This window comes from Aulonocara sp. 'chitande type north' Nkhata Bay, linkage group LG9 (assembly GCF_057382095.1).
Source record: "Aulonocara sp. 'chitande type north' Nkhata Bay isolate Kocher_YH1m ecotype deep benthic linkage group LG9, A_spYH_male_GT1.1, whole genome shotgun sequence".
Taxonomy (NCBI): Eukaryota; Metazoa; Chordata; class Actinopteri; order Cichliformes; family Cichlidae; genus Aulonocara; species Aulonocara sp. 'chitande type north' Nkhata Bay.
The window spans coordinates 24,207,920-24,221,693 of record NC_141352.1 but is presented as its reverse complement, the minus strand read 5'-3'; the positions used below and the strand labels follow the sequence as shown (position 1 = coordinate 24,221,693).

The 13,774-nt window shown below is 38.9% G+C and overlaps 1 protein-coding gene across 2 annotated transcripts in view; it reads right to left on the bottom strand.

Annotated features, from left to right (window-relative positions):
• The window catches only part of ralylb (RALY RNA binding protein like b), a 127,745-nt gene extending 114,872 nt beyond the window's left edge, over window positions 1-12,873 (bottom strand). Inside the window, exon 1 of one of the 2 annotated variants that reach the window (XM_086306625.1) lies at window positions 12,579-12,873. The gene's annotated coding sequence lies outside the window, so the exon portion shown is untranslated. Of the gene's footprint in view, window positions 1-11,807 lie in introns of both variants that reach the window. The other variant, XM_086306623.1, reaches the window with a different exon arrangement.
• Between the last annotated feature and the right edge of the window lie 901 nt (window positions 12,874-13,774).

Here is a 13,774-nt window from a genome sequence, read left to right as displayed (position 1 = left end):
CCTTGCAGTTAGCTCCCCATGGGTCTAAAAGGATGGGGGGGGGGATGATAAAATAATACACAAAACATCTTTCTTCTAGTTTAGCCATCTGGTCACAAACATTTTGAAAAGCCGCTGTGTCAGTTTTGGAGTAAAACTGAAAGATAGTGCAGAAGGCATTTTAGTCTTCAGCTAATATTGTGACTTCCTAATAATCATGTCATGTAACATCCAGTAAGTAAATATCTGACTTGCCGGTTCACTGGATTTTTTTTGGGAGAAAGGTTTGACTTGAAATGATCTGAAAGATTTTAGTTGAATTACAAGCAGGCTATGTTCAACACCACTTTGCAAGAAGCAATCCCGCTTCCATGGGGACTCTAAAATTAAGAGTTATCTCTGTGGGGTAACAACATTTGCTTCTTATTTTTCTTTTTGCATTAAATAGAAAAAGGATTGATGCCGCTGATGTTTGTCTGTCACATACACTTCGCTTAGCTTAGCACAAAATCACAACACCCAGGGGATAAAGTGGAATTTGGCTACTTGAGTGCGCTGAGATTGGGTGCAGTGCAGGGAAATGACTCTCTTAGAAATAAGTCACAAAATAAATTGATGTCCCATTTTCTTTATGGACAGGCTTTGACCAGATGCTGCTGCTTTAGAGGTTTACTGCTCTTCAGTCAGATTGTTGTATGTTATATGAACTATTTCACGAGTGCAACACAATGCAGCACTGTAGATTGTACCATAATACTGCTACTTAGCTCAGCATGAATTTGCATACTAGTATAATAGTCCAACAAAAAATATAATTAAATTTGTTGTGAAAGACACAATTCACAAATAACCAAATAACTTCAGCAAATTATTACATGCAGATCCAGAATCTGATATTTTAATAATAAAGTAACATTTATTTGGACATGACATGTAAGTTTTCCCCCTCTAGCTAATGTCACTTGCCGAGTAGTCATTATCTCTCATTTTCCTTTAATGTTCTGTCTATTTTAGATCGTTCACACATTTTTCCCCCTCTTAGGAAATACAGTGACTGGACACTTAGCTAGCAGACAGACTATAATCCAAACTGCACAGATGCAGTTTTGTGTGTCGAGTTTGAAATTATCTGCCATTCACAGAAATGGTAACTTTGTTTATGCTTACTGTAGCGGTAGGTAGTGAAGTACAACATGGCAACTTTTCTGACGTCTGCACATGTGGAAAGGACCAAGGGTGATATTCATTTCTCTGTGGCCTAACCTGGAAGCAAAGCCAGGCTGCTTGATAAAATTATGTATTTTGGAAAATTTTGTAAAATTTGGATTAGGTTTCATTACTGAGCAACTGAAAGGTTCTGGAACTCCCACTCATTTTAACCCCTGAATAAACATAAGTTAGCCCAGCTAAAAACACCCAGTAAACCCCTAGTTCTCAAACGATATAATTAGTTAGTGCTTTAGAGTGACTCTTATCACCTATTTTTAGTATTTATGCTAACTATGCTAAAGAATGCTAACTGGCAGCTAGCTGAGAACCATGGTCCTATATTTGATGGAGAAATGAGCCGGCATTCTGCTGAACTTATAATCTTAATCTAAAATAGCAAAGTCTGCATCCCATACTTCAAGAGTATTTCAGAAGATGATAAGCTATCCATTTAAATGATCAGTATTCCCACAGTACAACCATGCTAAAAGATAGGGCTGCATTACAAACTAAGAAAAGCAGCCTGCTGTTTGAGGGCCCGAGACCCTAACCCATTTTTCAACAGCAAGCATCTGCATTGCTCGCTGCTTCTGTTGTGGCAGCGAGCCACTTGTCACGCACACGCTGTTTTCTTTTTTCTATAATTCTACATTCAGTTTGTTACTAGCTTAGAACAGCCAGTATACGGTCAAACAGTTTACCTATTTGCAATTTGTGATAGGCGGAGAGAGAAAAGAAAGACAGAGGAGTAAGGACAGGACATAATATTATTCTGGCTTGTTTTTACTCTCTGTTATCACCTTTTACCTGTGCTTGACTGGCCATCTGGCATACTGGAACTCCCCCAGTGGGCCTAACGTGACTTTTCGGGCCAACACAGCTGTCAACAAAAACGTCAGAGTGCCAAAATGGATAAGACTAGGGAGGTGCTGGCAGTGGTGCTGTACACAGTTAGAAGGACAGAGAAACGGAGAACTTAGAGGGGGTTAAGTAAAGCAGAAGGTAATGGGATGTCTGCCTGGATCAACAACACTGTATGTCAGGAGAGATGAGATTAGGATGATTAGCAGGGTGATACTTGTCTGGAGTGTCAGAAAATTTAAGCTTAAACTCTATTGGTGAACGAAGTGGCTGGTTTTTGCAAAGTTGTGTTAATTACATAACAGTACAATCAAATATGCACTCTCTCCACAACTTCAATTTGGCTAGCTTGCCACTTTTGCAAATAAGTAGTTTTCTGGTCATAATGTGTTTGTGTGGATGTCAGAGTATGCTAGCTAACACACTGTGCAAAGTGGCTAAGACAATTAGTAAGCACTTGCTAGTGTAAAAAGGATGCCACAATTTTGTTAACCACCATTTATCAGCATTAGCAGTGGGCCAGCTGGCAGCTTGCTGTTCCCAGTGATGTTTTGGGATATGGAAAAAACCTCTTAGGACGCAAGATTTTGTGTGGCAGTGATGGACATTATAGGGGAGTAAAATTGAGACATTCTTGTCTTTATTTATTCCCTAAACAACTATTTGTGCATTGTCTTTACATACATTGTCATGTCAGTGTGACTGTTTTGCGCCTCTCTGACATGATCGCACCACTTTTTTATGGATTTATCAAACAAGTCCCCCGCATTTTTTTTTTACTTTTATGTTGACAGTTTATTCACTTTATTTTTTTCCTGCTTTTTAAGAACTTACCCAAGCAGGAAATGCTATGAGTTAGTGAAACATACTGTACTTCAACCTGAAAAGAACAATTATCTGATCAACTGTTTATTACAGACAGATCATTACTTCTTTTAAAATTCTCTCAGTACTGTACAGGTATTAGCAGAGTCACTTTCAAAAAACGTTTCCTTTATCTAAATCCTAGTCTTCGCTTATTCAATACACACCTTTAGTGCTTTTAAAGGGTGGCCTGGACGGCATGCATATTCAGGGCAGCACAAACATGGGTGGCATGTTATCGATTGCGGTGGGCTGGTACAGGGCAAAATGCCAGGGGCGATGGGGTCTGTCAGACAAGCCCTGACAGACCCGGTGTTATAGAGAATTTAAATGTTATACAGGCCCTCACGAGTGGGGTTTTCTGGCCGTGCTTATGAACAAAAAAGGAAACATATCTGTAGTTTATGACAGTTATTCTGAATTTAGTGCTGGTAGCCCTGCATCCAGGGCACCAAACCAAGAAAATACACTTGCCCAACAAAAAATTAAAAATAAATAGATCTTAAAATCCCTGATTTCTTTATTATCTGTTATTCAGACAACATCAACTTTGATTAAAACAATTTTTGAATGACTTAAACCGTGTCCACTAGAGTCTGCTAGAGTCCGCTCAGGTCACAGCAATGTAAATTTAATAGTAGTCCACATACCTGCCTGTCTTTTTTGACTGTTTGGACCAGTCTGCAAAGAATTTATATCACAATGCACCAACTACACATGCGGCCCAGGTAAGGAGACTTCAAAAAACTATAACAAGAATGACTATTCTGTTATCCTGTCTTCAGCTGTCCATGTCTGTATTCACAACCGAGTATAATCAAGGCATTATTTTTAAAGCATCTTGCTGATTAGGGATGGATGATGTGTCACAAGTAGACTTTGCTTTAAAGGTTGAGAAGCACTGGCTTACAGGACATGCAAATGCACTTTAAAGTCTCTTGATGGGGCTTTAAGTGTTCTCTTTTGGTTTTTCCACATTGCTATATGCTATCGTTTCCTGTGCAGTAAAACACTAACTGGGCAGCAAATGGGACGTAAATATAATCCAGAGAATCGTGTTACTCTTACGAAACAGCGGAATTTGTAAGTAAGCACATTTATATCCACTAATAATGCCAGAGCAGGCTATTCGACTGAAGATTTCATTTACCTTTCCATCAAGACAAATATCCAAACCACATCTTTGCACACTGATGGATGTAGGCGCTGGGTGTATATTAGAGAAAATGGATGGAAAAGGAAGTAATGGCTATAATAACTGCTGTTATTGCAGAGAACATACAGCAATGTGCTTCTTGATTTCCTCTGATGTCAAAACCTGGGGGGAAAATCAATATGAAGAATGAAGCCTTATTTACACACGCCACCTGATAGACTGTGGCTCGCTGCAAGATGTCAACGGGCCATTAATGTTTCAGGAGATGATTGCTTTTTTTGTTTTTGTGGCTAAGTGGGGAATTAAATGACAGCAGTTCTATTTTTAATCATAAACCCATCAGTGAATAGGGCAACATTTTAGGAAGACAGATGTGTTTGTGTGTTTTTTTATTTTTTATTTTTTTTAGTTAACCTCAATCCAAAGAGGATGCAGTTGTGTTCAGGATGCATATTTGCAGGGACATGTGCACGTGGGATTATCACTCATGGGCGGGGCTCACGATGACAGCTATTCTTTGCAATGAAACCAAGCTGATTTCTGCATTTTTTCCCTTTTGTTTCTCCTAGTTAGTAAAAGTTCTGCATAACTTAACATCATTTAAATAACAATGTGAGTGCTTACGTGTAAAAAGCCCCAAGTCTGTCCATGTGTTGTTGTCAGTTAAGAATTATCTGTCAGCCTGAATCAGACTTTGAATGTGGAGCAATCATACATTTTCACCATCACCAGCAGTCCCCCCTGATACCTCTGACTGAACCGTTTGTTGAGAGAAACATAAAAGGTTTGCTCGGTGGACATGTTTTTGCCCTCAGGGGTACACAAACTCAATAGCTAGCTAGCTAGCTAGCCATCTCTTCTTGAGTGCACCTGTGCTTTCCTAGTGGCACACACTGAAAATTGAGGTCATGATCCCCACGACTATGTGAGTCAAGATGCCTCTATGTTGGAATATCTCTCTTTCTTTTCTCTTTTTCAGTTTATATCTCCTTGAAAATATCTATCTGGAATTCCCGTGTACATTCTTTCTCTTATAGAGGGCATACACACATTTGTGCATACATACATTTGAAGGGTAAACCGTACATGAGCATTTGCAACCCATTTTTCAAAACTGACTTTCATCTCTTGTGTAGATCTGCATTATTGCCTCACTTAAAAATTATCTAGCCTTAAATTTATATTTCTAAATTGAAAATCTTGAACTACATAGGTTGTAGAGTCTATTAGCAACTTATGTAAAACTACAGATTCCTTTTTTTTTTCCAAACACATGCATTGTTCATTATTGTCTGCAAAAAACACAAATGAGTATATTAGAATATATAAGCCAATAATTTGATAAACATTAAAAAAATTAAATGGTTTAAATGTATGAGCTGTGCTACGCCCTGTGCAAGAGTTTTGAATGTATCTGACCAAATTTAAAAAACAAGCTGCAAAAGCAAAGATGAAGATTTGTCGTCAGAGCAACAAATCACAGAAAAAGTATAATCACTTTATGATCATTTTATTTTTCTCTACACTTTAGTGCCTGTTGTATAAAGTGATCACAGTTTTTCGCTGTCTATTCTATATTTGGATCTAAACTTCAAAGATTTGAAACCTCTGACTCCTGTTTGGAACTCCCTCCCTCCCTTGTCAATGTGCCCTGAGGCATGCGAAAAGGCCCCCAGTGCCTCAAAACATAAGATGAAGACATCCAAAAGAAATGCAGAATGCTTTGAGTTATTTGTGGTTGTTTTTTTCCTGTTAATTTGTCTGTCTTTGTAGTGGTTTTGCGTCTCCGTGGTCAGTTTGTGTCTTTTTGTTATAATTCTGTTCCTCTTTGGTTGTTTTGTCTCTTTGAGGTTGGTTTGCATTTTCTTTCTGTCTTTTTGGATTATTTATGGTTGATTTATGCCTCTTTGCAGTTATTTGCGATTATTTTTTGTCCATTTTCAGTCTCTTTAAAGTTATTTGATTGACATCCCAAGAAAAATTCCTTCAAACCAACACTTTAGCCCCAGGAGAGCTCTGACCGCTTGCCCCTAGGGATTGTGCTCTGAAGGCCAGTTCACCAATTTATCCATGCATACGTTACATTTTTTGTTGTCTCTCTATGCTCTTCTTTTCTCTCTTCACTTTCTGCTTACCCTAATTGGTCCCTGAGATCCCCACTCCTGGAGATTTCTTCTTTGTAAGAGGGAGATTTTTCACCCTCCTATTTCTAGCTATTCTACTATTATTATTATTCTACTACTATTACACTGTTATGGTAAAATCTTTCCCTTACAATTGAAAGTTCCCAGAGATGACAACAGTGAATTGATTAATTCAATTAGATCAAGTTTCATGCAGACCTTATCAAAATAATATTCAGTGCAAATAAGCCTGTCGTGACAGTGTAGGTACGGCACAGTGCAACGTATCATGTATGTCGACTCTGTTGTGTTTAGACTGCCAATACATCCGTGACTGGTCACAAGCAGGTGAGAGACAGCTGAGGCCAGCAGGACAACAGCGAGAACAGCTGATCCCTGCAGAACCAGCTCGGAGCTGACCCAGATGAGGACTCTCCACTGTAATCGGAGTCCCTGAGGTAATCTAGGCAAGACATTATCTGCATCGTTGCTTCTCTGCAGCATCTGGAGGGCTCTGCCACCTGCTTTGGAAGGGTTCATACCACTCCTCTGCCTCTTTTTTTTTTTGTTGCTTTTCATTTGTTTATTTTTCTGTCACGCACTCAGCATCAAAGAGCACACAGTCACTTAGACATGCCAGAACTCATGGATCAAGTTGTCAACTTTATAACCTCGTCTCTTAACTGAAACAGCTTTTCCAAGATTCACTCTTACCAGTAAACTATGCAGTTCTTTGAATTCATCGCCGTGGGCAATGCTCCACTGCTTATACAGTAGGAAAAAAAAGTTCTTCCCAATTAGATGTTTCCCATGCATAATGTTCCTACGCTTAATATTTTCATGCCCAGGTCATCTTTAGATTGCAAGTAAGCACTTGCTTTTGCATCCTAATGATAAATCAATTAGTTGAGCCTTAGATGTTGCCTATGGCAACTCAAGTCTTTGAATTTCACTATGCATTTTGATTTTAACCTCTATAAATTGACCTGGGAGCCCTTAGTCTCTGGTATTTCTGTGTTTATCTTTTTAATGCTGCTTTTAATATTTTATAGTGGCATTTCGGGAGAGTCTTATGTTTATTTAATATGCAGTGTTTTCTGCTTTTTTTTTATGTTTCAGAGAGGTAAAGAAAATTTTCTAAATATTTGATCAGCTTGTCTTTTCCTGTGCCACTGTTCTAGTTTGATACTACTCAACTTAATGTGGATTGGCTAGCCCGATCAGGGGAAGAAGGTTATCAGGAGGGCTGAAGAGAAGAATTTCTGCATAATGAAAGTATAATAAATGCATACAAGCAAGAAATAGAAGCTAAAATCTTTCTCCTCTTAAACTGCCTGCTCTTAAAAGGACCAAAAAATAGGTAAAACTTTATGTATCAGATTCCTTCTCCTGCTCTTTCTTTACAAATGTATGTCTAAATTTGTGTATGTGCAGATTGAGGTCATGTGTATTGTTCTTTTTTTTCGTGTCCTGCCAAAATATTCCAGCCACATTTCCATAATTCTATATGTATCCAAACTGAGACCTTCCGTTATTTCCAGAAAAGAAGCACAGACTAATCATCTTTGGCTCGGTCATCCTTCTGCCTGAGGGTTAAATTTTAATGATGATGTTTGGCACACTGATGTGAAAAACATGTATTAAAATGCCAAAAAGTTAAGTGTGATGAAACAGGCTTATGTATCTACAATGAGACCAACAATTTTCTGAAATTACAGTTTAATTAGGAGGGGGTGGGGGAGAAGATGCTGCTGCAGGAAACTCTGTGACATTTTCGTCTAAAGACATAATACTTATGTATATTAGAAGCAGCAATGCTTCATCCATATCTAATTTAAAGCCTAATTTTGAATGTTTTGCTCTTACGTGATACTCCTGCCGAATGGAATTTAACACATACTAATTAGAAAATTGTACTGAATTTTTAAGCTTGACCTCATGTGACCTGGAAGCTATCATGTAGGCTGGATCAACAACTGGACAGCGCTGGGAAAGCAGTATAAACTGTACTTTCCTCATGAGCGGATCTTCCAAACACTGACCTTTACACCATCTTAGCTCCATGTCCTTTTGTGAGGTTTGTCCTAATCCCACAGCTCTAAACTTATTTCCTCCCTAAAAATAGAAAAATTCAATTCGCTTTACAAATCCAAAACACATCCCAAGTCTCAGTCTAGGTCTAGTTTCGTGTATTTAATCGTGTATTGCTTTCATACGAAATTTTAAAGTTACAATCAGGTCTCAGCATGTCGGTGCAGAAGTCTGATTTCAGTGATGCACAGTAACTCAGATGGTTCCCATAATAGACACTGGAAAGTCATTCAGCCTGACCCTATTCTTCAGATATGGGTTTAATTGCCCAGACTATGAAGTGCAAGATCCCCTCACTTATCAAATTAACAGCTCAGAAAAGGACAGTAAAGTACTTAACAGTAGTCTCAGTAGAATGAGTCATGGCAAAGGTAAGCTGTTTACCTGTTAAAAGGAGGGGAGAAGGAAGCGAATGCCTCGTTGAGAGAAATAAAACACATCGTAAAACACTCTTTTTACTTTGGTACTTCTTGTGACTTGCACAAGTTTGCCTTGCAGACATTTTTTCTTTCAGGTAACATAAAAACTGGCCTTTCTTCTTTGTGGTAAAGCCTAAGAAGAATTAAGGTATTGCTCACACTTAATCACTCTGTCAAAATAACATTACACTAATGCGGTAAGGAGTGGTGCTCTTTGCCGTATGCTTATTAGTCAAGAAGGAGAAACGGGATTTTTTGTATCTACTTGAATGGAGCAAATCATTATTTATTGTTATAGTACAATAATTATCAGAAAGACAATAACTATTTCTGTCAGGCTCATTTTCTAGATTGATTTATAAAGATGGAAAACAGCAACCAAACTCTTTCCTATGTGAGTAATGACATGTGGAAATTCAATTAAAACAATGCAGAGATTAATTGAGAGCTTCACTGACTGGCAAAAAAAATTGTTAAGATGAGAGCAAAATTCAGACCAGCTTTGTAGCTGCCATATTTTCAGACAGTGGCAAGTCATACTATATGAGTGCCTTTATGGTTAAAAAAACATAATTTAAGTAAAGAGCTACTGCTGCTTCTTGAAAATGATAAAACTTGTTTCATGGTCCCTTTTCAACACTTTAAAGGGCAAAACATAAAACGTCTCAGTCTGCTCAGGTTTTGTCCTCCTTTAATGTTGCTTATTGTTTCTTCTTTTGAAAGATGATACTAAAGCAACATATATCTGCACACACACACACACACACACACACACACACACACACCACCACCACCACCACCACCACCACCACCACCACCACCAAACCTGCATTCACTTTCATGCATCTTCTAGTTAAGCACATGCTTAGTGCACATAGCTGACTCTTGCGTGATGTTTTATTCATGGTAGCAGAGATATAACCACACATGAGCTATCATACTTCTCTGTGAGACTCCTGTGCGGTTCTGGCTTGGCCCAGATAACAGAAAACCTGCCTGGAGCGCAGACACAACACTGCAGGACATATTAGAAACTATCATAATGCTTAGCAGGAGAGATGTCTGTGGAGCTCACACTGTGGCGGTGTGGCAGAAACAACTCTCAACTCAGGGCGTGAAGACATGTTGATGTCTTGTGATGTTGTGGTTTGAGGTTTGAAAGCCAACAGATGGATTGATTTTAAGGGAGTGGGCTGATGGGAGTGGGCTGATTAAAACCTTTGTGCACCGAAGATAATGAAGACAATTTCTTTGGAACGTTTACAAAAGACAGCTATTTTATGCAGCTAAAAATTGTGTGTAATTCTGCATAGATAAACTGGAGGACAGTGTGACACCTTGAAGAAGTTACTGAAAATATTATCTAGACACATGTGAAATGCCCTGGCTTCAGGCTAAAATACAGGCCTTGAAAATTAAAGTCATTCTTTCACCGAATTACTCGGTGTAAGAGTTTAATGTGCTCATGGCTTAAATGAGTTCAGTGACTTTTAGAAATTTTTGAAGGAAAATGTAATTAAATTGTGGCTGCAGTGCAAGAACTGACGGTACACTGATTACTTGTATCTGAATCTAATTGTTGGATTCAATTGTAATTCTTCTTTTTCAGTCACTGACAGACTCGGTGGCAAATCCACACCTACTCCAACACCATAGCCTATAATATATTTACTATGTGTCTACAAGCAAACACTTACTCTCTTCCTAGACTCTTAAAGCCGTTTCTAAATTGGCTCACAAATTGGACCCCATTAAAATCTCCTCATGCTCTTTATCTACATCTCCTTTATGGTCTGCATAGATCTAACTGAAGACAGAGAAATCAATACTTAATAACAGCCTTTCAATTCTCTGCAACATGTTTAATCTTAATTGCTCTAGTCAGTTTGCCTTATTAACAATCCTAGTTTACCAACTGCGTTTTTCATCCAGTAGTTATTAATGTTTCATTTCACCACATTAAATTATTTGGATTCTGATCAACTATGCAAGCCTGTTTAATGACACCGGGACTTAACAGTCTACACTCAGACTTAATGGTCCACTCCCCTGTGTTTTATTGGCCTGCAGTATTATGCCGACGAAACCTCTGTTCTGTTAAACTGAACACATATGAGTTAAATGGAGCAAACTGATGAGATCTGATGCACAAGCTTGACTCCTTTCTTTAAAAATGGAAACTCCAAAGGCAGAAATGATTTAGATCAGCCCGGGAAAAAGTGAAGAGTAAGTCAAGTAGAGATGGTGGATTTCTGCTGAGTACCATGACTTTTTGGCTATGAACCCCCCCCCCACACACACACACGCACACACACACAGAGCAAATAATTCGAATAACTGATTGCAAGCCTTGCTCTTTTCTAAGACTCCATGATATCTGTTTTCGCTTTTATTTTTGCATTTCCTGCAGCACTAATAATCTGAGGTTAAACTGCCTCTTGAAAGGATTATTTCACTCTAAGTCCTCTTTTAGTTCATTTCCTGCAAAATCAGATTAGAAAAAAAGTATTTATGCATCCAGGCCCACAAAAAGCGGATTTGAGTTTGTGAAGGACTAAGAGGGGCACTTAAGTGTGGGAAGATATTTGCCCATGACATACTGCAATGGAAAATGTAACCTAATTATTTCCCTCAAGTTGGTAGCCAGCTGCAGTTTAAAGAAGCGTCTGCTGCAGTAAAGGAATTTTGTTATTTCCGCTCCTCCAAATCGATATATGGATAGACTTTCGATACTTGCATTTATTGCAGTCTATCCGTCCTTGGCTGTATCTACTTACATTTAGTCTTCAGCTTGAACTGCGTGAAGATTGTTGAACTCACGACAAAGAAAACACTGTTCGAACGAACTGCGTGTGATTTCCAATCCGTGTTCTTGAATTATTGACCACGACATTAGATTTTTTTTGTATTTTATTTTATAAAGCATTAGGTACAGATCGATCACAGCAGGTAACCTTCAGGTAACATTGATGAAGAATGCCTTTTCTAATCAACAATTTGAGCAGCCCTTACAAAATAACACGTCAGCCACAGGTGCATATTTCTGTCACCTCATTCTTTATTGTAAATACAGAAGCGTGTCACTCATCCGCTCACGTTATATACCTGCAAGAGGGAAAATGTCTGTTCATCCTCGTTGAAAACAAGAACGCATTGAACTCCCCCAAGAATCAAAACTCCCCTCGTCCACCCAGCATCATCTAGTCAAAAAAATAACATCCAAAAAATACTTGACACTGCCACCAGCAAAAGTATAATGAAATCGGAAAAAGAGAGGAACACAAAAAACCAAAAACAAAAACCACAAACCTGTGAGCTCAGCTGCAAGAAAAGTAGCACGTTAAAATGTCATCGGGCTTTAAAAATGATTCCCCCTCTTTTTTTCCATAAAGAAAAGAGGAGCAAAGTAAAAGCAAGGATCGGATCGGTGGTGATTTCACCGAGACATCAAAATCACAAAACTCGAAGGCAACAAACAACACTGCAAAATGCAAACCAAAGCATAGCAACAGCAAAAGTCGACAGAAACAAAAAAGAAAAAAAAAGAGAAAAAAATTAAAAATGTTTCAAAACCACCAATAAATGTTCGAAAAATCTCAATACTGACAAAACCTGCTTGGTTTCGACCCTCGAAACAAAACTGCAAGCAAGTAAAGGCTTTCTCAATCCCGATAACGCACCCGTTTACCCTCTTGGCACTCTCGATCAGAATAACTGCATGCTAAAAACTTGAAGCCTGGATGTGGAAAAACGCTCAAAACCACCATGTCAATGCTCAATTCAACCATCAGCAAAAGGAGGAAAAATAACAAAAAAAGGGGGGGCAATTAAAAAGACAAAAAATGCTTACAAAAAAGCCATTGGAAATGTACTCACCGAGCGGGAGTAAAATGTTGCAATAAAAATGTGATATGGCTCAAAATACAGTATGGCGGTGCTAGCCGAAATGCTGTGCCTTTTCTCTAGATCTCTGCCTCCAGTTCTGTCATGTGACTGATTCAGCCCCGACTTCCAGCAATGAGAGACCAGTGTTGAACAGCTGATGCTGAATGCTCTCCTAACGGCTCGACTCTCTCCAAAAGTAAAAAGAGGTAGTCCTTATCATCCCACAGTTATGACTGAACAGCTTGTCTGTTTTTCTTTCGGTTTCTTTTTTTCTGCTTTTTGTCCTTCTGTTTTAAAGATGCAGAGCTCACGCGGTGTCAGCGCCACGTCACGATCCAGGCATGCTTTCATTTCATTCACTGCAAGCACTGGCTGGGATAAAGAGCACGGTTTTTCTTACTGGGGGAGAATGAACAGGGGTGTGTGTTATTACAGCGAGGGGGGTGGGGGTCAACGTAAAGCTGCATCGCAATAGCATGCAGCCCTGTTCTCAGAGCTTAAACTGTGAAAGTGCAGCACACCGAACAACACACCGTTAACGGGAAACCAGCGCTGACCATGGTGCTGAAATTGGCGAGAGCAGATGTGTCCCTGGTTCTCAGCACGATGTAATACACCCGGGACCGGCAAACAAAAATAATGCATTATACTTGAACTGTAATATCACCAAGACCCGTCCACGGTGCTGGAACTTTGAGTGTTGTAGATATTAAGCCAATTTAAAGCATTTATTATCTTCAGCTGTGCACTACTATAGATAAATAGATGTTTCTACGTTTTGGAGAATTGGGGTAAAACACGTGTGACCAAGATTAATTTTTCTTTATTATAGCAAGTATAATTTATCACGCATGCAACTAAAGTATAGTATGGCACAGAGCCTTAACTGTGCATTCAGTATTGCACACCCCTGGTTGTGTGATTGAAAATAAGAAAGGGAACGCTTCTTGGACAAAGAAATGATAGACGAGCCTTTTTCCAAGCCGTGTGTGTGTGTGTGCGTGTGTGTGTGTGTGTGTGTGTGTGTGTGTGTGTGTTTGTGTGTGTTGCTGAAACTTAAGCACAAAAGAAATACTGAAGCAAAACAATGGTGTTTGTACTCGTTCCAATGATTTTGTCATCTTATACATTATGTAGCCTAAAGCCTGGTTTAGACTGCCTATGCTCGTGAACTGTGACTAAGACAA